Here is a 26330-nt window from a genome sequence, read left to right as displayed (position 1 = left end):
CAAATCCACAGCCTGGGTTCCCACTTTGAAATCACGCCACTATCAAGGAAAAAGACAAATTTTAAAATTGTAACCTCAGGATATAAATTTTAAGAAAAATATTTCTAATTCTTAATATCTACACTCTAGGATTACTGGGAAAATTATATTACAGTATATAGCATGAAGTATAAAGTTATGCTGGAGTAAATATAAACCTAAAAGGAGCTTGAAGTGAAAGTTTAAAGGATATATCATCAAACTTTAAATAGGCCTTTCTCTAGCCTAGCTAAATTACCACACTTCTTGATGCTTTTTGCTCCTCATGGCAATTGAAGGCATATGTAATTTAACAGCAGGCCTCAATCCTTTAATAAGCTGTCTTTAAAATACCTTACATGGATTACCTATCTGTAAATCTGCTTCCCATGCAGAATGTGACAGCATTATGGAAATTGTTAGTTCAGTAAAGATGCCATGTACCAAAGGGAACCACATCTGCACCCTGTAAGATTATACCAAACATTGGAAGTAATCTCTCAGCATTTATAATATTGCAAAATGCATAATTAAGATTAAGGGCTCACTCTAACCTTTATTATGGTCTGTGTATTTCAAATTTGGGAGGTCGGTAGGACATAAGTGGCACTATAAAGTATCACTGCACGATTGTATCTTTTAAATTATATGAAGTAGGTTCTATCTCTTAGACTCAGATTATCCACTCTGTTTGTCAGATTAGCAGATAACCATGTGTTCACTGAACAGGAAGGAGAGAATTTAAGATGCAAAAGTCGTTTGCTAACTTGAAAATCTGGATATGTATTCAGTTTAATTTTGGATCATCAGACTTTTGGTAACCAAATAGCTATCAGATCATCAGAGGTCATCTATGTCCTGATGTATTTTTCTGTTTTGTGCCTGTGGATTATGTCTCCAAACAGATTCAGGTAAACTACATCCATTAAGTAGAACTATACACTGTAAAAACTTAACAGTTTGTGGAAATTAACAAAGGTGAATTCCTATCAACCAATTATACAAATTCAGGTAGATCCCTCATGAAGCTGAACTCTGAAAAAAACCTCGCTGAATCACTTTGGAAAACTGACTAGAAATGAAAAGGGTCAGAGTCTAATTAGCACTCACAAAACACACTTTGGTCTGACTGATTTTTGTCATGTTTCAGACTAAGGTTCGTTCGAAACCGCACACAGAACTTGCTTGAGGTGATGTTATTTATAGCTTATCAATACAACAAAATGAAATTTAAAAATGTAATTTTAAGTTGTTTTTCCAAAAAATATTACCAAGTTAGAGAATACAACTATTTCATATTTGTGTTTTCTGATAATAAAGAAGTACTAAAAAAAGGAAACAGCTAATGGATACTCTTGGTTCTTCATGCATCTGCCGGGCGGAAAAACATTTATCTGGTAAATTACGGACTCTCTAATTTTTAATAACTTCAGTGGCAAATAAAATAGAAGAGAGCGAGCCTACAGGTGAATGCTCAGACAGAAAGTTCTTTCCTGGTCAGAATCTGATTTTCAAACTAATCAAAAATGAAAATTCTTAAACTTTCTGCTGACTATCCATGTGGAGTGAAAGTCGTACCTTATTATGCAGAGGTCAGAGGTAGGGGACTGAGGAAAAAGGGCGTCCATGCTCACGGAAAGATAACTTAAGTGTTCTTCAAGACTTACTGGATTCAGCAGGCAATCTGTCCTCCTCACTGCCTAAGTGTGACTTAAAACAGTCCTATATCTACAGTGTCCCCTCTGAAGATACCAGCACGGTGTATGGCAAAGACCAAAGACAAAGACCTGGCAGATTCCTAATCTACCTGTTGTGTTCAGCAGAGGTTCTTAAAAAGAAGAGTAGATCCACTTTTGGCCATTGCTATGTTCACAGCAACGATGGTACACTGATACTGAGCCAGTGCAGATGAGCTCCACTTGACCCAACAAGAGTCATTAGAAATGAGGAAGTGAAAATACAATCTAGGTCTCTGAATTAAAGATGAAAAATAAACCAAAGATTCTCTAGAGAGCAAGAAAATCACATTTTTAGGTTATTTCCACAAGCACCTCTTTTTCTCATTTCCACAGTGGAATTGTCTATATTTGGAAAAGATAGCCAAAAAAAAAAAAAAAAAAAAAAAAAAAAAAAAAGTGAAATTATCTAACTTCACTGTAAAGATAACTTAAAGGCATAAATATATGATATGTGTTTCTAGTACAAGTACCTATTTTCTACTCTAACATTTGAACTCTCTAATACCCAGCCAGCAGAAATAACACCATAAATATCGCTATTCTTTGGTTTTAATTGGTGGCCCATTCTCATCATACATGAGTCTGTCATATTTCATCAAGTGTGGTTGGTATTTATGCTTAATGAAACATAGAAATGTGAGAAATGGAGGGGCGCCTGGATGGCTTGGTCGGTTAAGTGTCTGACTTCGGCTCAGGTCATGATCTCATGGCTTGTGGGCTCAAGCCCCGTGTCAGGGAACCTGGAGCCTGCTTCAGATTCTGTGTCTCCCTCTCTCTCAGTCCCTCCCCTGCTCATGCTCTGTCTCTCTCTCTCTCTCTCAAAAAATAAACATTAAAAAATTTTTAAAAAAGAAATAGAAATGGAAACCCAACTCTCACAATCATCCAGATGTAACCCACATCTGAACATCAAATTCAGAGCTAGGCTACTATTCTTTTTCTGATACTGAGTATTTAACTAGCTGGTTTTCATCTGTTAAACAAAAAGAAGAGTTAAATTAAGCTTAAAAACCAATTTCAGGGACAGCAAAACAAAATCCAAACTATTCTTGCCTGATTCAAATATTTTGGTGTAATAAAGACAGAGCCTTCATCTGCAGGGGGACTCTTATAAATATCTTTTACTTTCTTTTCCAAGGTCATCACCCACAACTTTATATTTTCTCAGAAGAAATACTAATTTGATCTAATGCATCATAGGGAAACATAATGCAGAAGGATTAATGGGAATCTTCATTTCTTTTTAAAAATTTTTAAAAATATTTATTTATTTTAGAGAGAAAGAGAAAGAGAACAACTGGGGGAGGGACAGAGAGATAGAGAGACACAGAACGTGAAGCAGGAACCGGGCTGTACGTTGTCAGTGCAGAGCCCCACGTGGGGCTCGAACTCATGAGCCATGATATCATGACTTGAGCCGAAGTCGGATGTTTAACCGACTGAGGCACCCAGGTGCCCTGGGAATCTCCAGTTCTTAAAAATATTATCATATCATTTTTTAAAGAAATGCCCTTATGATATTACATTAACAAATAAGGCAATACATGGGCTCCTGGGTGGCTCAGTCAGTTAAGCATCTGACTCCTGATTTCAGCCCAGGTCATGATCCCAGGGTCATGGGATTGAGCCCCATGTTGGGTTCCATGCTGAGTCAGGGGCCTTCTTGGGATCTCTCTCCCTCTCTCTCTCTCTCTCTCTCTCTCTCTCTCTCTCTCTCTGTCCCTCTCCCCCATTTGTGCATGTTCTCTAAAAAAATAAAAATTAAAAAAAAAATCCCACAAAATAGGGCAATATAGATCATGATTCAGTGCTAATCCTGTGAAGACAGTAGATAAATCTGGATTAAAATTCTGTTTCCACTCAGAGAGGCACCATATGGTTCAATGGGGATGAAAATAGTACCTACCTTAGAGGGTATCTTAAAAACTAAATGAGATATTATATATGTGAATCATTTGTCCTTCTCTGTCTCAAAGTTAATCCGCAGAAGTTAGTTTGTCATTATTGTTAACATGATAGAACACCATTATTGATAGATATATATCTTTGAAATTTGCTCTTAATATAAAGAAATAAAAAAAGATATTAATGAAAATATAATTCTGTAAAATTATAACTTTACATTACATGATCTATTTGGAGGTAAGTTCAACCTCTTCAATGGAAACTCAAGCATATCACTTGGTAAAATTAACATACTTAACTCATTTAAGTATAACAAAAGAGAGACCTAAAGGCACTGAGTAATTTTAATCATATGCTCAGAAATATTATGGGTAATACTAAACATGGACTGAATGCTCATTAACTGCTAGGCACTCTGATAAGAACTTTATATGAAATATCTCAGTTTTCACACAACACTCCTAAGTTACTATTACAGTTCTCATATTACAGATGGCAGATGTGAGTCTCCGAGAAGGAAGATAAGTTGCCCAACATTTTTAATGGTGGGATGATTCAAAAAAATTTAGCCACATTTCCTACTAAGAATCTTTTTTCAAAAAAGTAGCATGCTTGTGATTTTCTTCCTCATATATTTAAAAAAAAATTTAGTATAATTTATTGTCAAATTGGCTTCCATACAACACCCAGTGTTCATCCCAACAAGTGCCCTCCTCAATACCCATCACCCACTTTCCCCTCTCCCCCACCCCCATCAACCTTCAGTCTGTTCTCTGTATTTAAGAGTCTGTTATGGTTTGCCTCCCTCCCTCTCTGTAACTTTTTTCCCCCTCCCCCTCCCCCATGGTCTTCTGTTAAGTTTCTCAAGATCCACATATGAGCGAAAGCATATGGTATCTGTCTTTCTCTGACTTATTTCACTTAGCACGATACCCTCCAGTTCCATCCACATTGTATATATTTCTTAAACCTCATGAGGACAGAAAATTCTGATTTTTTAAGCTTTTTAATGCTATTATTTTACTTTTATATATTTTTTAAAGTTTATTTTTTGAGAGAGAGAGAGAGAGAGAGAGAGAGAGAGAGAGAGAGAGAGAGAGAGAGAAATGCACACTAGCGGGGGAGGGACAGAGAGAGGGAGATACAGAATCCGAAGCAGGCTCCAGGCTCCAAACTGTCAGCACAGAGCCCGAGGTGGGGCTCGAACCCATGAACTGTGAGATCATGAGCTAAGCTGAAGTCGGGTGCTTAATTGACTGAGTCACACAGGCGCCCCATCTATTTGATTTACTGTAAGGGAACATTGAGACTTTAAAAAATGTGGATAATATACCTACAGACATTTAAAATATTAATTGTAGTTAGATTTAGCGGCAACAAGTAAATGTTATAGCTATCTATATAGATAGCATATGGCCAATGATCTGAATTCAAATAAAAAAAAGAGAAATGGATAATAAAGTTAGATTTAGAACTATTATATATAGTTCTTTCCTTGATTTAAAAATTTTGTTATATGTGTATCTTCTGAATCTCAGTGGTTTTGGCTATAGTTTTCTAAGTATACTTTACCAGATGCTGGACATGTAGTGTAGTGAAGGAAAAACAACAAATACACAAACAGAATGGCTGAGCCCTCAGACTAAGAATGTCATTAACACTGTCATCTGCTCTCCTCCTCTGTCCTCTCTTAATTTAGTATGGGACCACTTGCCAGAGGTCCTAACATTCTTGAATGGGGCCACAGAAAATAAAAATTCTGCAGTATCCCTTGTGGAAAAATGCATTTCATTACAGGCATTCTGTCACAATGCTGAGTACCACAGTGTTGCCAAGAACTGGTCAATAACCTGCACCAAAGCACGGAACACTTGACCTTAGACACAGTCCTTTGTGTGAGAGTAAAGCCATTACCCACAGGGATTTGTTGTTTTTCCATTGACTTAACTGTTCATCCAATGAGCACTGGCTCTCCCCGTGGAGGACTACATCAGTATTCTCTTCCTACTACCCATTTCTTTTGCTGCAAATGAGATGTTTATGTAATACTTTTATGATGAAAAAATAGAGTCCATAAAGTAAATCTTCTCCCTCTAATATCCCCACCCTTGTGCTTTTATTCCAGCACAAGAGAAGGGTACTGAGCCCATCACAGCTCAGGTCCTTTCGTGTCATGCTTGAACTATTTGTAGTAGGTGTCCAACTGGCATCTACGTCCCCAGTCTATTTTCCAGCCAGTCCTGCACAATGCTAACATGTTTTTCTGAAACATCATTTTCAAAATAACATTGCTCTGCACAGTCTCCAGCTTTCTATTTATTGTTAAACTAAGAAATCTTTAGCCTAGAATTAAAAACCCATCACACTTTTCCTAGAACTACCTTCTTACTACTCTTTTTAAAATTTTTTACCCCTATTAGTTAGATATTTTGCAGTAATTTTTTTCATTCATTTTTTTTATTGTTTCTTTTGCTGGGCTGTACCTCTTAAGTTTGATGTAATCCCACTTGTCTATTTCTTTTGCTTAGGCTTTTGATGTGATAGCCAAAAGATTATTTTCAAGTCCAGTTTCAAGAAGGCTTTTCCTTAGTTTTTTTTTTTCCTAGAAGTTTCCTAGAAGTCATATATTTAAGACTTTATTCCATTTTGAGTTGATTTTTGTATATAGTGGGAGAAAAGAGTTCACTTTCATTTTTTTGCATGTGGATATCCAGTTTTCTTGACATCATTTTTTGAAGAGACTTCTTTCCCCATTATGTGTTGCTAAGATCAGTTGGCCATAAATGCATGGGTTTATTTCTGTACTCTCTAGTCTGTATGAGTGGTCTGTATATCTTTTAAAATGTTAGCTACTTATTGTTTTGATTACTAGCTTTGTAATATAATTTCAAGTGAGGATATGCAATGTCCCAAGTTTTGTTATCCTTGTTCAATACTGATTTGTCTATTCATAGTTTTTTGTGGTTCCATATGAATTCAGGACTTTTTCTATTTCTGGAAAAATGCCAGTGTAATTTTGATAGGCATTTCATTGTATCTATAGTTTGCTTTGAATCTAAAGTTTGCTTTCATTGTATCTATAGTTTGTATCTAAAGACATAGAGTGTGGGCATTTAAACAAATATTAATTCTTCCAATTCATGAACATGGGATATTTTTCCATTTATTTGCATCTTTTAAAATTTCCCCATCTATATTTTGTAATTTCAGTGTACAATTCTTTTACATCTGATTAATTTAATTCCCAACTTTAAAATTTTTGTTGTTGTTGTTGCTAATGTACGTGGCATTGTTTTCTTAATTCTCTTACAGATAGTTTATTGTTAGTATATACAACCTCCAGTGGTTTTGTATATTGATTTTGGTATACAAGTTTACTGAATTCATTTATTAGTTTTAACAGTTGTGGGAGATATTTTTGTGGAATCTTAAGGGTTTTCTACATATAGAATCATGTCATCTGCAAAAAACAGTTATTTTACTTTACCCTTTATTTAAAAAAGTATTTGAGTGAGAGAGAGAGAGAGAGAGAGAGAGTATGAGATAGGGAGAGGCAGAAAGAGAGGGGGAGAGAGGCTCCACATTGTCAGCATGGAGCCCGATATGGGGCTCGATCCCATGAACCCTGAGATCATGACCTGAGCCAAAATTAAGAGTCCTGAGATCATGACCTGAGCCAAATTGAGTCAGAAGCTTAACCGACTGAGCCACCCAGGAACCCCTTTACTTTTCCTTTAAGATTTAGATGTCTTTTCTTTCTTTTTTCTTTCTTCTTTGTTCTGGATAACACTTCCATGGCTATGTTGAATAGCAGTGACAAGAGAGAGCATTCTTACCTTGTTCTGGGCTTAGGAGAAAAGTTTTCAGTTGTTTCCCATTGATTATTTAGTGAGAGTTTTTGTCATGAAAGAATGATAAATTTTGCCAAATATCTTTGTCTGTATCTATGAAATGGTCTTGTGGTAGCTGTCTTTCATTCTGTTAACATGGCGTATCACACTGATGTTCCTCTGTTGAACCTTACTGATCTTCTTTACTTTCCCATTCATAAACATTCTCCTATTCACAAAGGTACCATCTTGAACACAAGAGGCTTGGTCCTGTTTTTCTCTGTTTGCTTGCAACAGAGCCTAGAGTCAAGATCCCTCTTATCTGGACTTCAGTATATCATATCCATATTGCAAAGGTAAATGCCAATTTCAATCCTTTGGTTTTCCACAGGCAAAAGTTACCTTTTCGTTTTCCATATTCTAATGGGAAGTGTTCTGCATCCTTCATAAGGCATTTAACAGATACTGAATTGAATTACGTACTTATACACACCCCATTTATAGGAATCTGATCACATAATTCATTTATGAAATAACAAAAAGTTAAGGGGGTCTATTATGTGTCTAAACCTTCTATTCCAATGATCTTTAAACATTTTTATGGCAATTACACAGCCCGTGAGCAAAATTTTGAGCATGCATCTTAACATGTTGATATTTATTTAGTACATGAACACCGTACAGTCATTATAGTGCAACATAAATATAGACAATTTTTAAAATATAAAAATGAATAACAATAGAAATTCTAATAATTTCTTTTCACTGAGATAGCCGCATCTGACTTTTGAAACCATGTTCTAGATGCTAGCATTATAAAAACTAATCAAACACTTTCTAAGGCCTTAATTAGTTTATCAGCCAACTACAGAGAATCTTTAAAGAATTAAATGAAACATAACTTGATAAGTACATAATAGATTCATGATTTTATTTCTTTGGCGTCCACTACAGACCATAAAACAGCATGACTTCTACATAATCAAAGTATAATAAAAGTGTTTTTGAATGAATGAAGATTAAACTTTTGCCTGTTTTTTTTTTTTTTCCTAAAGACAGTTTCTCACTGGGGCAGAATTAAAATTTTTATTTTTAAGTTATTAAGAAATAAAAATATGTTTGGATATACTCATCTGAATTTCATAAGAGCTGTATGAGAGAAACCGGGCAGGAGAGCATCATTTCCAGTCAATAACTCTATGCTTCTGATGCGCCAGGAACAATTCTGGGTACTAGTGAAGCAACAGTGAACAAGTAACTCAAATTGCTAGCTTTATGGCACTTGCAGCCCTGTGAGGGGAAGTAGACAATACAGAAGTAGAACACTTAACATGAGATTTTCAGACAGTGAAGTGTTAGAAAGGACACAAAACATTGCAGTTCAAAAGGAAATTATTTGGTAGCTGTGGGAAAGAAGATGGTCCAAAAAAGTGAAGGGGTTCAAAAAAGCCTCCTGGAAGAGGGGCTATTTGAGATAACCCTGAATGAAAGAAGCAAGTATATGTGAAGAGCAGGGGAAAACCATTCATGAAAGGGTGCAAATGAATCAAGGAAGCAGGAACAAGCTTCAAGTGTTTCAGAAACAAGAAGGCTAATGTAGCTGTGGGGTAGTTAGCAAGGTGAGGGGAACAAGAATATTGATCAGAAGCTTTATGAGTCAGATGGACTGGGGTCAAATACCATTTCCTCTGCCTATTAGCTCTGCGACTGGAAAAGTTACTGGTATGTAAAAGATTAATGAAATTCTTTTCCCTTTTGTATGTAAAATTTACCCCAGTAATCTGGTAAAAGTTGAAGTTTTACCTATGTTATTAGGCAATATTGTCTATGGAAAAAATGACCACTGATTGGTAAATTGAAACTCAGCTGGAAGGAATATGAGTAAACTACTGAATACCTGATAAGGAGACCAATCTGTGGGCTTCCCAGAGTTTGGTGACTCTTGTAACTGACACGTCCCTGGAAATTCTGCATATGAATTATTATTATTGTTATTTATGTGAGACAGAGACAACATGCAAGTCGGAGAGAAGGACAGAGGGAGGGAGAGAGAGAGAATCTTAAGCAGGCTCTATGCTCAGCATGAAGCCTGATGTGGAGTTCGATCCCATAACCCTGGGATCATACCTGAGAAGAAATCAAGAGTTGGAGGCCCAACTGACTGAGCCACCCAGGTTCCCCTGCATATGAATTATTGTAAGAGATAGTGGTTCCTGTGGGTCAAGAGGCTTTAGACTCAGGGCTACCCCCACAAGTGGCAAGCTGAGTCTCACTTCCTTGCACTGAGTTGCCACATGGGGAGAAGAGGTCTCCTGGGTAGTTAAATGCACTGGTGAATAGATTGCTGGATAGACCCCTGGAAGGACTTCCACTGAGGAGAAATCTCTAGCACTGAAGCTTGTGATTCCCGACCTATACCCTTTGCAGAAGATTGGCACCAAGTGTGGCCTATGGTAGTTTTCTAAGACTGAAGTTTTAGACCCTGGTGATAATTGCATGCTAAATCTCTTATTTCCTCAACTGCTAGATGGGTAATAATAATAGCACTAGCTTATTTTGAGGATTAAACAAGGTACATCATTGTGACCTAGCACTTTAGTGGGGCAGACATCAATCATGTAATTGCAAACTAGGAGTTACGTTTATTATTGGACTTATTATGTTTTCACAGATGAGGAAACTTAAGTGTAGAGAGATAACTGCCAGACCAAGGGTGAGAGAGCTGGGCAATGTCAAGGTGAAGACCAGAACTTCTCTCTGGTCTTCTAGTTGAAGTCCATGTCATGTGCTATTCTTGCACACAAGTTTAAGGCTACCCAGGTTCCTCTGGGTGTTTTGTGGTGTGCAGGATACAAAGATGGCTAAAATCTCAGAAGTGCTCTCATTTGGAGGGCATTGGAAGGGTAAATACAGAGTTTCAAGAAGCTGATGGGATGAATCATCTGCTTCACTTTTTCTTTCTTTCAATCTGCATTCTTTAGATCACTGGCAGCCTGTTTCATCTAACTTGCAGGCACGTCTCCAGGTTAAAATGGAAACTATGTCTCTCAGTGCAATAATTTATTTGACTACCTGCATATCCTTAAGTGTTGAAGTTAATAAAAGATACCAAACAGGGTATTCAGTTTTCCTCTAATCATTATTTTAAAAAAATGCTACCCAAAAGATTCCACGACGGAGCATTTATCACAATTATCATCTTCATTCTTTACCACCACACCACCACCAGCAGCAAGAACAACTTACTCATGCGTCTGATGAATGGCTTTCAACTTGTTTAGCCAGCAATAATGACAGAACTGTAATTGTTGGCCAAAGAACTGCTTTGTTAGGAGAATCTTAGTAATCAAACCTTAATAACCCAGTTATTTCCATCAATGAAGAAAAAAACTGAATTGTATTTAGTTTCCATGTCAGCCACAGTGCTTATAAGAATTTAGTGCTTGTTATAACTTTTAAAAGACCTTTTAACTGGTGAGGGTATTGTAACAATAAAGAAAACATGAAAGAGAAATATTCTAACATTTGAGCTAAAAATGTATTGAAGTTTCCAGTTCCTTTCAGCAGTAACAAGGACATCAACATCTAGGTATGTAGTATGTATGTATGTATTTATGTATTTAAAGTATGATGTGCCTTTGGCTGTAACACAGGGTAGGAGGTACAGAGTTAATTGACCTGGTTGAGGTCATGAGAGAAGACTTCCATGAAGAAGTCATGCTTTGCCTAAGAAATGAAGGAAGAGTAGAAGATGCTTAAGAGTAAAGAGTGGAGGTGGACAGTGAGACAGAGGCGAGTATATGGGGATAAACAGGGATATGCAAAAGCCCTGGGGAGAGCCTGACCCTTACGAAAAATGAAAAAAGGCCTGTTTAGGGGAAGGACAGTAGGTAGGATAGAGTCACCATGGAGGCAACATATTTGAACACTTATGAGTAATTTCTTGGTGATGGGCGTGCTTATTTTTATAATCCTTACATTTTAAAGTTCTTGGTTTAATAATATTTCTAACAGTAATTTATATTTGCTATGTATATTTGCTATGTATGTGACACACATTTAGAATACTGTCACATATGCCTGAAGATCTACGCTTATTGTCTGAACTTAGAAAATAATGCTAATTCAAAAATATAGACCTTGAAATAGATACATTTAGATATAATGTATGTTATACATTTTTATATGTATTGTTTAATATATATTCATATATGTATATAAAATGAGAATATATAACATCTTTGTTCTGATGAGCTCCAAATAATTTTCTATGCTCCTAAATTTATTTTGAACAAAATAAAGTATGACTAACCCATAGATCTAATAAAGTTATAGAAAATTTAAATGTCTTGATCAAAATTTTATGTTCTTTTCTCTCACTAAACATTTCATCTCTTCCATCCAAAACACCTGCTTAATTTATATCATGATTTTGCTTGATTAAAACCAGTTATAATAATTTTCACAATTAATAAAATGACATTTTAAGACTGTCATAACATTTACTTTTGCCTTTTATTTTTTCCTTGTTTCTTCATTATCTATGATTTTTAATAGTAAATTAATCAGTGAAACCCTTTTGATCTCCTGATACATATCATCAGAACTCCTGATCAACTTCTACTTAATCATTCTAATATTCTTTTACTGAATTTTATCATAAGCCATATTTATAGGCTCTTCATAACTTAATAATTTTCCATAACTTTCATTATTTTAGCTAAAACATTTTAAAGTTGAGTAGTTCAACCATTTAAACGTTATTGATTCCATCTACTTTTCAGGTTATTTATGGGTCCACTTTCTTTCTAGTATTTCTTCTTCACCTGATATAATTGTAAGACCCCTTTGATTCCACTTACCCCTTTTAGCCAACATTAATTCACTCAGCTTTATTTTCCTTCTTGCCCTTTCTAGCCCTTAGAGCTTAAAAATTTATATTCAATATACTATGCATTCTTCTTTTATTTCTTTTCCCTCTCCATTTCCATAATGTGTGCTTTTTATATTCCTTATCCTTGATTGATCCTTCCATGCCACATCCTTCATGCAGATAAATTTTCACATATTTCTAATTCAACATAGTACTTAGAAGCATGTTCTAATTTCCTTCCTGCTCAGGAACTCCATTTCATGATCCAATTTTCTTCTGATACTCCTATTTCACTGCTTCAGATTTTGATGTCCATTTTTCATATTTCATCCTTTTCTCACGTATATATTCCAAATCAGAGTCTACAAAAATCTCGGCGTTAGGTAAGGTATTTGAGTAAGGTTTGATATCAACTTGACACATACCATGGAAAAACTAGGGTAGAAAAATATATGTATAGTTCTGGGTCTTATTTATAAACTTTGCATCTTGCTCACAAGTGTCGAGGCAATTTTAACCCAGTAAGTAACCCCTTGGTTTCTTGACTTCTTCTTCTGGTAGTTTGTGGCCAGTGGGATTTATTAAAAAAAAAAATATTTGCCAGTAGTTTTATATCCACCTCACTTGTCAAGCTCTTCTTGAATATTTATAGTTTTGTAATAATATTCATTTTAAGTGGTGTAATAGTTATCATAGGCTAACTGCTATAACAAATGTACCCCAGATGTATGTATCATGGCTCGAACACAATACTTATTTACTATACTGCCCTGGGGAGGGCAAGAGAGTGGCAGTGCGACCTTCTTCCACAGAGTCATTCAATAAGAGGTGGATGGTGACTCTCATGTCTTCAACATGTTGTGTCCAAAGTCACCTTGTGCATCATCTCCATTTGAGCCAGAGAAAAAAATAACATGAAGGAGCATGTGGCCTGGGCTTGGCACCCAATGCTCCCATGTACATTGCACTGGCAAAAACATCACATACCTGCATCTAACTGCAAGGGAAACTGGGAAATTCGATCCACCTGAAGGAAGAAGAGGGGAGTCTGGATTTTGGTGAGTAGCTAGCAATTTCTGCCACACAATGGAAGGAAATAATTTTTTTCTAATTACTGGTAGAGATTGTAAATAATAAATGTGAAATGGAAAAGAGGTAGTGAAAATGAAAAGACGTGTGGTGTGATTAATTTTTTTATAGATAAACTTTAAAGCTGAATATTTTTATGATCACCCCATACGCGATTTAAATTTTTTTCTCATCAACATTATATGCTAAACATGAATGCTAAAATATTATAAAACAATAGGGAGGAAGTAGTTGCGTGTTTGAGAAGCAGGTTTCCATACAGGACAGTTTCAAAGACCTAAGCATGCAAATAAAAAATGAGGCAAACCATGAAATGTTTGGTATGTTATATTACCTAACATGCTTCAAACATGTGTTGTTGACTTAAAAAAATGAGCACTTTTTTTCCATACCCTAATGCCTTGCACATGAACCCAAAGAATCATTTAGGAAATTTCACACAAAAAAAATGCCTCCCAAAATACTGTTCCCAAGAAGTACTATTAGTGTTGATCTTTGAAATTATGGAAGATGCAGGATTAGTCTGAGAGAAAATGGAAAGAAAATTATGATGTAACAAAAAAATCAAGTAATTGGTACTTTGATAAGTGAACTGGCTACTTAATTGTCTTGGTTGGCAGGTTGAATAGGTTCTGATTAACGCGTTTCCATAACAATGGAAAACTGACACATCTAATCTTTAATTAGAGTTGCCCCCTACCTATCTTACAGAAATGTTGTGAGGACTAATGAGATAAAATACATGAAGTGCTCTGAGCTCATTTGTACTGAACTATAGAAAATCAATAAAGTTTAAGGAATATATTACCTATTATGATCACTATGATAGCCTGGTTTCCCAGTTGGCCCTGAATTTCAGTACAGCTCCCAATCAAAACGGACTTTTTTTTTTTTTTAACATTAACTTGGAAAATCATACAGTCATCTGAAGCTGCCTGGAGGGTCTACTTTATTTGAAAATAATAAAATCTCTGTGTTATTTCAAAGATGATAAATTCACGGAGTCTGACTTTGCTTTTGTCTATTTTTATGAAAAATTGAGTCTTAATGTCCCAAAACGAAACATTCTTTTACTTTTTAACAAATACAGTACCAGAAACATATCAACTGCTTTGCAATCTTAAGATGATAAAGGCATATATTTTTATATATCTTACTTGAGTCAGACTATATACCAACTTTCCAAAAGTGGAATGCAAAAGTTGCAATCTGCCTTCCACTCGGTTTCAAGACATGATAGAAAAGTTGCCACAAGACTGACTAAACTAAAATAAAATAGATACCAAGGCATTGTTGGAAAAAAATCAAATTTGTTCCTTATAAGTTTGTCACAAAAATATCACTTGTGATAAAAAAAGAGAAAAAAATGCTTCTACTTTTGAGTAGAAAATATTTTTATGATTGAAAATGAAACATCGGTAAGCAGCCTATACATTCACAATAAATCAGGACACTAAAAGATTTTAAAATTTCACCAGGACATCATGATCTTCCCCTTCCTGGGTTTTTCTACGTGGTATTTATTATCACCTGAAATGTTTTATATTTTACTTGCTTAATAAACTAACCTTATAGAAATCCATAGTCGTATGATAGCTACCAACCACATGTAGCTAATCACTGAGGTTAATGACAATTTAGAATCATTTCCTTAATCTCATTAGCTACATGTCAAGTGCTTAATAGCTAAATGTGGCTACTGGCCACCATACAGGACAGTGAAGAATAGGACATCTCCATTGTTGCAGAAGCATTGTCTGGACAGTGCTTTCAGTTAGCAACGGGTTTTACTCCAACAAATTTATACTGATTTTAGTCGTTAAAACATAAAATACAAATTATTCACAAAAGGGGTTTGAAATTGTAGTTTCACGTTGAAACCACGTTTCTCATTAAATGCACGATTGCAGATATTTCATAATCATCAGTGTGAGTGATAAAGTTCCTAGTGAATAAAGAATTCCTGAGTGGACCCAGCAATAAAGAACCACAAACTTGTTTGCTAACCTCAGCAGGTAAGTTCTTATTTTGGTAGAGTTGGAGGGCATCAACTAGAACATCTGGGATAGGGTTATTCACTACTATGTATTTGGACTTTCTGGATGCCAAGCTTTCATGCTCTCCCAGCAAGAAAATTTTGCGGAACCCATTTACAGATGAGGAAACTGCTAGTTGAGGAGAGTCAGTATCCACCATAGTAACGTTCCTCATTCCTGCAACTGTAAAGATCACACTCCTAATTTGGCTGTTTTAACTACATTGGCAATTTAACCACATTTTCATTGGGATTACTCCGGTTTCAACTCATCCTGAATTTTTAGCATAATAAAGTGGTAGCTTAGAGATGACCTAACAGCTGCCTATTAATTTCAACCAAATTGCAGTACTTGCTTTTGGCTCCCTGCCACCTTTTCCCCTCCCCAACGTCCTGGCTTTGCAGGAGTGTTTATGCTAATATCTGCAAAATTATCTCACCCAACAAAAGCTGATCTCTCAAGGCAAATTTTAAGTCATGTTTAATGCCTCAACTCTCATTTTCCTTTTAAAAATCTTTTTATGGCTTTCCTTTCATAGAGTAGCTAAATTTATAATATACGCATTGCATATCACTATCTCAAGTCCTTTGTGAAACAAAGCAGGGATATATAGGCATATGCGACCAACTAGGTAAATAACAATCGGCTAAAGTGGTTGCAATATTCAGTATCACTTAGTTGTTCTGAAATCTGATAAATAAATGTGGCCTCATACATCCCTGGCCAGAGGACTTGTAAAGAGGAGGAATTAGCTCATTGATGATTTCTCTATAAGGCTTACATGATGTGCTGTGAACTCCTCTGTGTCATGATGTCCTCAGTGTGTTTTCTGTTCATTGTCATATTCAAGTCAGAATGATACGTTGATTGATTCATTCACTCATTCATTCAACACACTTAATAGACACCTGGCATACACTGGACACTGCTAAACACGGGGGTACATAAGTGAACACACAGTACTTGATTCCAAAGAACTAAGAATAGAGTTACAGTGATAAATGCATTCATTGGCTATAATTTGGTAAGTGTGTTGATAGAGACATATAAATATTAGTTTAGGTCAGAGAAAGGGCTCCTAATTCAACCTGGAAAAGACTGTGTAGGCTCCTTGGAGAGGATTATCTTATTCTAGATTGTTAATAGATGAAGAAGAAACTAGGAGAAAGAAAAAGGCAGCTTTCGTGATTCAGGTTACATAGGGTATCATGAGTCATGCTAAGGAAACCAGAAATGTTTTTGGTGAAGAAGAAGGGAAGATTGTCAAAGTGTATGTGTATGTGTGTGTGTGTGATAGTGTGTGTCTGGCAAATGGCTGCCTGTCTGTGCACACATGCATGCGGACATCAGAACGTACACGGTGGGTAGGTAAAGTCGCAGGAATAGCCTTGTGGTCGCCCACTGTAGAATTTCTCTACTTTTTCCCTTTCTTATTCTGAAATTTCTTTCTCGATTCACAAGGCTTTTGGAACAATGGTGATCACTTTAGAAGTGCAAATTCCTATTCGAGAACTGATCTGCAGTTCGCATGGGCATCAGAGAACCACTGCTTTTCTGTAGTCACATGCCAAAAGGGGGCAGGGAGAGGGACTTCATAGTTTCATTCCAACATAGGTATTCAAACAGATTGAATTGAAGCCATACACAGGAGGACACTCTACCAGTATACTACTCATCTGGGGTGGGATTTAAAGAATCCCATGACAAAGACTATTAGGCCTCCAAACCTCAGCTTTCCACCCGCTACTTAAGGATACAGCTAGATTACACTTCCAAGCTTCTGTTGCAATAGGTATAGCATGTGATTAAGTGCTAGCCATTTCTCTCCTGGATTGTTGTAGTTTTCTAAATGATTTCCCTTCTTCTGTCCGCGACCCCCCCACCCCCCGCCTCCGGCCCAATTCTCTACACAGCAGGCAGAATAATCCTATAAAAATGTATAAATCTCTTCATGTCAGACCTTGCTCCAAATTCTCCAATAATTTTCCAACCTTGGGGCACCTGGATGGCTCAATCAAACGTCCGACTTTGGCTCAGGTCATGATCTCACAGCTCGTGAGTTTGAGCCCTGCATAGGGCTCTCTGCTGTCAGCACAGAGCCCACATTGGATCCTCTGTTTCCCTCTGTCTGCCCCTCCCTGATTTGCACGTGCATGCACTCTCTCTCTCTCTCTCTCTCAAAAATAAACATTAAAAAAAAGCATTTCATAATTACCTATGAGAACCTATGATCTCCCCCCACCACAACATTCATCTGTGACCTTACTGTCTAAAATTCTCTTAACTCCCAGGGGCACCTGAGTGGCTGTCGGTTAAGCGTCTATCTCTTGGTTTCGGCTGTCACTATCTCACAGTTCATGGGATCGAGTCCCACGTCCGACTCTGCACTGACAGTGTGAAGCCTGCTTGGGATTCTCTCTCTGCCTCCCTCCCCAGCTAGTGCTCTCCCTCTCTCTCTCTTTAAATAAATACATAAATAACCAAACATTTAAAAAGAATAAAATTCTCTTAACTCCCTAGATGATAGCAATACTGACTCCTTTGCTCTTCCTCAATTTTTTCCTCTGTGTTTAGAACAGTTTCTCCAAATGTCCATCATGGGTCACCTCCTCACCACTTTCAGATTTCTGCTCAAATGACACCTCAGTGATGAGGCCAGTCCTGAACTCCTTCCTTAAAGAGCAGACTGACACCTACCCAGCCAGCCACGTTTGTCTTCCATTCACTGGCTCTCTTCCTGGCTTTGTGTTTCTCCAGTATACTTAATACAAAATGACAACAGGATCTAGCAATAGGATCTAGCTGATATTAATCATGCTACTTGTAGTAACTTAGTAGGTGAATATGTAGGTTTCATTGTTTTCCTCCTTCTAATTTCAGTCACTCCTTGCTGTGAGTTGTCTGACTCTACAACCCTCAGTTTTCTCATGTGTAACTGACTCCTTCATTTAGCCCTTTAGCCACTGAGAGGTTACTTTGTAGCAGGCAGGTTAGCAAACAAGGGGAAGGAGTAGTGACTGGGAAATCTCTCACAGGGTGATCTCCCTCATGGAGCTCAATCCACTGAGGAAGGTGAATGACAAACAGTTATTGTAAATGTGGTGAGTGTGGAGTAAGAAAACATGAAGTGCATAGAAGAGTGGTCATGGAGTCGAGATTATACCAACTGGTTTCTTCTAAGGTCCCTTGCACTGTAATGATCTATAATTATGTTTACTTCATTTTATTGAGATAAAGTTGGAATATAAAATTATATAGTTTTCAGGTGTACATTATAATTTGATATTTGTCTACACTACAAAGTGATCACTACCATAAGTCTAGTTACTATCCATCATTACTGAGCATCTTACCCATTTTATCTACCCTCCTACCCGCTTCCCCTCCGGTAACCACCAGTCTGTTCTCTGTATAGATGAGTTTGTTTTGTTTTGCTTGTTTTGTACTTTAGATTCCACATATAAGTAAAATCATAAGTTATTGTCTTTTCTCCATCTGACTTATTTCATTTAGTATGTCAAGTTCCATCCATGTTGCTACAAATGACAAGATTTCCTTCTTTCTAAATGGCTGAGTAGTATAGCATTGTGCATGTGTGCATATGTGCATGTGTATAGTATAGCATTGCACGTGTATGTGTATATATCTTACACATACCATATCTTCTTTGTGTACACACACACATGCACACACATACACCATATCTTCTTTATTCATTTGCCCATCGTGGAAGTTGCTTCCGTATCTTGGCTACTGTAAATAATGCTGTGATGAACTCAGGGGTGTATATTTCTTTTCAAATTAGTGCTTTCATAGTCTTTGTTTTTTTATTTTTTTATTAAAAACTTTTTAATGTTTATTTATTTTTGAGGGGGGGCGGGCAGAGAGACGCTGAACTGATTGAGCCGCCCAGGTGCCCCCTCATATTCTTTGGATAAATACCCAGAAGTGGAATAGCTGGGACATACGGTACTTCTGCTTTTAATTCTTTGCGGAATCTCCATATAGGTTTCCACAGTTATTGCACCAATTTACATTTCCACTAACAATATATGAGGGTTTCCTTTTTTCCACATCCTCTCCAACACTTATTTCTTATCTTTTTGATAATACCCATTCTAACAGATGTGAGGTGTAATTTCATTGTGGTTTTGATTTTCCCTGATAATAAGTGACACTGAATGTTTTTTCAAGTGCCTGTTCGCCATCTATGTGTCTTTGGAAAAATGTTATTCAGATTCTCTGCCCATTTTCTAATTAGATTGTTTGATTTTTTTTTTATTGTTGAGATGTATGACTTCTTTATATATTTTGGATATTAACCCCCATTGGTTAGATGATTTGCAAATATCTTCTTCCACTCAGGTTACCTTTCATTTTGTTCATACTTTCCTTCACTATACAGAAGCTTTTTGGTTTGTTGTAGTCCCATTTTTTTATTTTTGCTTTTGCTTCCTTTGCCTTTGAAGTCAGAGCCAAAAATATATATCATTAAGACCAATGTCATCTATGTTTTCTTCTAGGAATTTTATGATTTCAGGTCTTAAATTCAAGTCTTTAATTGATTTTGAATTAGTTTTTGTGTTTGGTGTAAGAGAGTGGCCTAGTTTCATTCTTTTGCATGTGGTTGTCCAGTTTTCCCACCACCATTTACTGAAGAAACTGGCATTTCTCCATTGTATATTTCTGCCTCCTTTTTCATAAATTATTTGACAGCATATACATAAAACTTGATTTTATGTATACACACACACACACACACATATATATATATACTTATACTTATACACACACACACACACACACACACACACACACACACATATATATTTCTGGGCTCTATTCTGTTGCACTGATCTATGTGTCTTTTTATGTCAATATCATACTATTTTGATTATTTTACAATTTTGTGATATAGTTTGAAATCAGGGAGCATGACTTCAATTTTTCCCTCCTTTCTCAAAATCACTTTGCTATTCAAGGCCTTTGGTGGTTCCATAGGAATTTTAGAATTATTTGTCTTAGCTCTTTGAAAAATACCATTGGGATTTTGACAGGAATTGCGCAAGAATCAGATTTGCTTTGATATTTTAACAATGTTAATTCTTCCAATCCATGAACTTAGAACAGCTTTCCATTTATTTGTGTCTTCTTCAACTTCTTTCATCAGGGTCTTGTAGTTTTCAGCATACAGGTCTTTGACTTTTTTGATTAAATTTATTCTTAGGCATTTTATTCTTTTTGATGCAATTGGAAATATGATTATTTTCTTAATTTCTCTTTATCATAGCTTGTTATTCATATGTATAATACAGAAAATTTCTGTATATTTATTTTATACCCTGCAACTTTACTGAATTTATTAGTTTTAACAGCTTTTTGGTGGAGTCTTTTGGGTTATCTATAGAGTATCATGTCATCCACAAATAGCAACCGTTTTACTACTTCCTTTAAATTTGGATTACTTTTACTTCTTTTTCTTGCCTAATTGCTGTGGCTAGGATTTCCAATACCGTGTTAAATAAAAGTGGTGAGAATGGGCATTCTAGTCATGTTTCTGATCTTAGAGGAAAAACTTTCATCTTTTCACTGCTGTGTATGATGTCAGCTGTGGTTTTGTCATGTATATAGCCTTTACTGTATTGAGCTACATTTCCCCTATACCCACTATGTTGAGTTTTTATCATAAATAAAAAATTTTGTTATTTTGTTATTTTATCATAAATAAAAAATTTTGTTAAATTTTGTCAATGCCTTTTCTGCATCTATTGAGATGATTAGGGGTGCCTGGGTGACTCAGTCAGTTGAGTGTCCATCCCTTGATTTCAGCTCAGGTCCCCATCTCATGGGTTTGTGAGTTTGAGCCCTGCACGGGCTCCATGCTGGTGGTGCAGAATTTGCTTGGGATTCTGTCTGTCTCCCTCTCCTTCTGCTTCTCCCCTGTTTGATCTGTCTTTCTCAAAATAAACATTAGTAAAAAAAAAAGAGATGGGCATATGATTTTCATCCTTCATTTGTTAAGGTTGTATATTACACTGGTTGATCTGTAAATGTTGGACCATCCTTGTGCCCTTCAAATAAATTCCATTTTGTCATGGTATATGATCCTTCTGATGTATTGTTGAATTTTGTTTGCTAATATTTTAAGTATTTCTGTATCCATATTCATTAGGGATATTAGCCTACAATTTTCTTTTTTGTGTGTGTGGTGTCCTTGTCCAATATTAGTATCAGGATAACGTTGGCCTTGTAAAATGGGTTTGGAAGCATTCCTTCCTTTTCAGTTATTTGGAAGAGTTTGAGAAGCATAGTTATAAAATCGTTGAATATTTGGTAGAATTCACCAGTGAAGCCATCTGGTCCTGGACATTGGTTTGTTGGGATATAAGTTTATTTCTGACACTATTCATTTAAGAGAGAAAAAAAAGGAAGGGACCAGAAAGGGAACGAGGGACCTAATAGTTATTCAATGGCATACTGTATCACTGAACACTTACCAGAAGGTTCATCTCTAAAATATATCATGCCATTTGCAGCCACGTGGATGGAACTGGAGGGTATTATGCTAAGTGAAATGAGTCAGGCAGAGAAAGACAGATATCATACGTTTTCACTTGTATGCGGATCTTGAGAAACTCAACAGAAGACCATGGGGGAAGGGAAGGGGAAAAAAATAGTTACAAACAGAGAGGGAGGGGGGCAAACCATAAGAGAGTATTAAATAGAGAGAACAAACAGGGTTGATGGGAGAGGGTGAAAATGGGTGACGGGCATTGAGGAGGGTACTTGTTGGGATGAGCACTGGGTGCTGTATGTAAGCCAATTTGACAATAAATTATAGTAAAAAATAAAATAAAATAATGCTAAAAATAAATAAAATAAGGTAATTATTACTCTTATTGGATTATTGGGAATCCAATACTCAGGTGGGTATTGTTATTCCCATTGTAAGACAGTAAATTGAGGATGGGACTTACAATATAGGCACACAATCACATACTGTATCACAATACTATTTGTAATGTAGTCTAGGGACAACTGCTACTGTTCTCCCATAAAATAAGGAGGCTGTAGCATAATATAAATCAATGCACTGCTTCTTTTCTCCAGAAACTCTTGCTACAAAAAACCCAATGTTGTTTGACCTAAACAGGATGTTTTGTAACTGATTTACATTTCGCATATTCTATAATAGAAAGGGGTAAGGGAGAGTGGGATTGTAGTGGGTAAGAGTCAGCATAGCACGATGGATTCTGAGAACTGGCTGAAATGCAGGAGGGCAGGGTGGAATGTGAGGAGACAGGGTGGTGAAAGATATAGCTAGAGAACCAACAAGGGATCATGTAATTAAAAGATTTTATATGGCATGCCTAGAAATTTGACCCTATTTTCAGAACAATGAGAAACAGAGTTTTGGCTACTCTAGAGAATGCTCTGGCCATACTTGATTCGTTATTTTAATTGTGTGTGTAAATTATATTTTCATATTCCTTTACAGTTTCATTCAGGTTTTAGTGGTTGTCTTATCTATTTATATAATTTCTTAAATAATAAATATGGATATCAATGCTTTGTTACATTGGTGGTAAATACTTTATATAGTTTGTTGTTTGCATTTTGATATTTTTGTGTGATTTTTAATGCCTTCAATAAATGACTGTTCAATGAAGAAATAACTTGCTTTTTGTATTGTAAGGATATAGTTATTATTTGGTTTAATGAAGCATTTTACAGACTCATAAGTCTTTGATAATTGATGAACATATTCTAAATGCTTAAAGTTTATCAAGAATTCAGACAGTTTTCTTTTCTTGTTGAGAGGACTGATGATCCAGGTAATCTCACTGTTAGTTCCAGTTCTTCTGCCGTATCACTGACCTTGAAAAAGGTACTGAATCTCTCTGTTTTCCTTTTTATCACATGCAAAATTAGGTAATACTACATACCCAATTCTGTCTGCCCCATGGAAGATATTAAACAGATGAATGAGAAAGTAGGTAATGACATACATAATTAGGATGAGGTATAAAATATTCCCTGCTCTTTGAAGGAAGATGTTATTAATTTCAAAGCATCATTATAAATCATAATTTATTCCTGCTTGCTTAAAGCAAGGGAACAGGGGGCAACCCAGTTCAGGTAGCAAGACAAGCTTTTCTTATTTCTGTTTATCCTCTTGTTCCGTTTCATTGAGTTTTATCATTCTTTGAAATCCTAAAATGGCCAGGGCCCTGTGGTAGGTATTTTCAATCCATTACAACATGGTTACCTCATTTAAAATTCATCTGTAACCAGGACCTACCGGAAAAGAAAATGGAAGATTTGAAAAAAAAAAAAAAAAAAAAAGATCAACAAAAAGGTAATGTGGTATTGGAGCCTTCAGAGGTTGACACAAAACTCCTTTTCAAGCTAACACGAATAACTTTTGAACATGTATTTTACTTCATAGTATTCTTGTGAATCATCAAAAAACTGAGGGAAAATGTGGTTTAACAGACTGTCCCATAACAAAATTTGGAAAACAATTATTATATGTAATTCACCTTAACAATTATTTTATGTAATTCACCTTATAAAATCTTGTTACACCCAATTTTTGAAACGTGGGTCAACTTAAGGTCTAATGAATAAAGTCGCTCGTATTTTTCTTTAAAAAGAAATGTACAAAGTACCAAATAATCATTATAGATTTAGTGTGTGTTTGTTACAAAGTATTTTTATACAAATTATTTCATTAAATCTCTATAATTCCATTATGTAACGATTATTATGAACATTTTAATGCCCAGGGAAATCACTCTCACCCAGTGAATTTCCATGATCTACACAAGTTTAAGAACCAGTATTTGAAAGCTGGTTTTCAAGGTCCAAATTGAGTGTGTTTGTCAAGAACACTACAGCTAAATCTAAACGGGATTTTATAAACATCAAAGGTGACAAACTCAAATGCTTACAGGGACTAGACAGGCCACAGAAATGTGCAAAGCAGGCCAGATGGGGAATGAAATGAACTGTAACAAAGACTGCTATCTGAAGGGGAAAAGGTTGTGTCATGGCCTTTAGTTGCTTTAATTGGGGAGTAGTGTTGCCAAATAATCCTGTTTCTACAGAATCTAAATTTTTTTTTCATGTAACATCTTCTGACGTTTTTAAATGACGGCAATAATTAAAATTCACGATGAGTAAAAGATAACACATCTGCAGGCAGTGCATAGAGAATAGACCATCAGCTGGGACCCTCCAGCGTACCTGTTCCTATTTGGTAAACAAATGAGGAAAGCTATCCCATTTTACAGACAAGGAAGCCAGAGCTGGAAAAAAAAAAAAAAAAAAAAAAAAAGAGTTTGCGATTTACTGAAGGTCACCCAGGCTAGCAAGTGACAGCAATGTGAGACTCAAACCTCACCAGTTACTCTTTACGCTTCATTTTACTGCCTTGTTTATTTTGTGAAGTGTCTAGAAATCGGAGGAAATCAAATTATTCCATTACACAATTATGTGCTTCTGCCCCACTGCGTGATGATGTGTGAGCCAACAGCACAACACTCTGCTGTCCAGACGTTTCACAGCTGCCACGGCTTGAAACAGAGCTGGGGGTGGCTTTGAGTACAAGTGCACAGGAGTAGGACTCAAAGGGTGCTTACCAATGGGGAGAAAAGAGGAAACCTGAGGATGAAAATGGACGATTTCCAGTTAGAATTACCATATTGTAATTCTGTTAGTTATCAGACTAAGTACACAGCAGCTTATCTGACAAGAAATTGTCCTTATGGGCATGATTTAACCTAGAGATGTCTGATTTCCTCATATGTGGTGTCCAGATGGTCCTTTCTGCTCTATGTTGAGACCAGGAGGCATAAAGGCCATTTCTAAAACAGAGACAATGAAGTAAGTGCAGCCTGGAAATGCGCAAGGCTGGTCAACATAATGTACTCAATCAGATTATATTTTTAAAGCTAATTCCCTATTACTGACATAGGCAATTGATGAGGGGAAAAAAAGGGTACTATTTTTTAGTGATTTTGCTAGAGGTGCTCTTACACATGACTAGGAGCTGATGAGATAGATCCTGTGGTCATGTAGGCTCTGCAATAAAATATGGGAAAGCAAAAGGAGGGCTAACAAAATGAACCAAAGAGAAGCCTAATGTTCTGTTTGAGAAATGTTGCATCTTCCTTTCGATGCAGAATTAATTCTGTGCCACACTTCAGTATCTCTTACATACTATTGACAGGAAGCGTCGGTGTGTGAGAAGGAAAATGGTGTAGAGAACTTGGCTGAGGAAAAGCCCAACGGTAAGTAGTCCACACAGGATGGAACACATAAGCCACACAGTAAATAATTAAACAGAAATCTTCTAAAATGCCCTGTTTATGCGTAACTTCTTACAGGCAGCTCCAAATTACAACATTGGCTATTTGCATAGGATATTACAGAGCCATCTATCACAGTATTCAAGAAAAAGAAAGTACCTCAAACGACATTTTTCTCATTTGGAAGTACAATAACTTTGTAAGTTAAAATTTGGAAAGCTTCCCAGTTTTCAGCAGTAAAACGATAATGCTCGACGTATCATTTTAAAGTGGAATCTCCTAGAAGTTAATTCAGTTGACAAGGTCACATTTAGACGCTATTTTTTTCTCTTATGTTTTGCACTCAAAATAATTCCCAAATCCTATTATTCAAGCACTGGAAGTTACCATAGCAATTCATATGTCTGCTCATACTCAAGGTACCTCTGAGATAGAGAGCTACTTAAAAAACAAAAACCAAAAAAAAAAAAAAAAACCAAAAAACAAACAAACAAACAAACAAAAAAACCCAAAACCTAACCTTCTGT

General features: G+C 36.2%; 1 protein-coding gene across 2 annotated transcripts in view; it reads right to left on the bottom strand.

The window, feature by feature from the left end:
• The window catches only part of ZFPM2 (zinc finger protein, FOG family member 2), a 466243-nt gene that overhangs the window by 95334 nt on the left and 344579 nt on the right, over positions 1-26330 (bottom strand). The window lies entirely within an intron of this gene.

The sequence above is a fragment of the Panthera tigris genome, chromosome F2 (genome assembly GCF_018350195.1).
Source record: "Panthera tigris isolate Pti1 chromosome F2, P.tigris_Pti1_mat1.1, whole genome shotgun sequence".
Taxonomy (NCBI): domain Eukaryota; kingdom Metazoa; phylum Chordata; class Mammalia; order Carnivora; family Felidae; genus Panthera; species Panthera tigris.
Note: the sequence above shows the minus strand (reverse complement) of the source record. Positions and strands in the feature narration are given on the sequence as shown.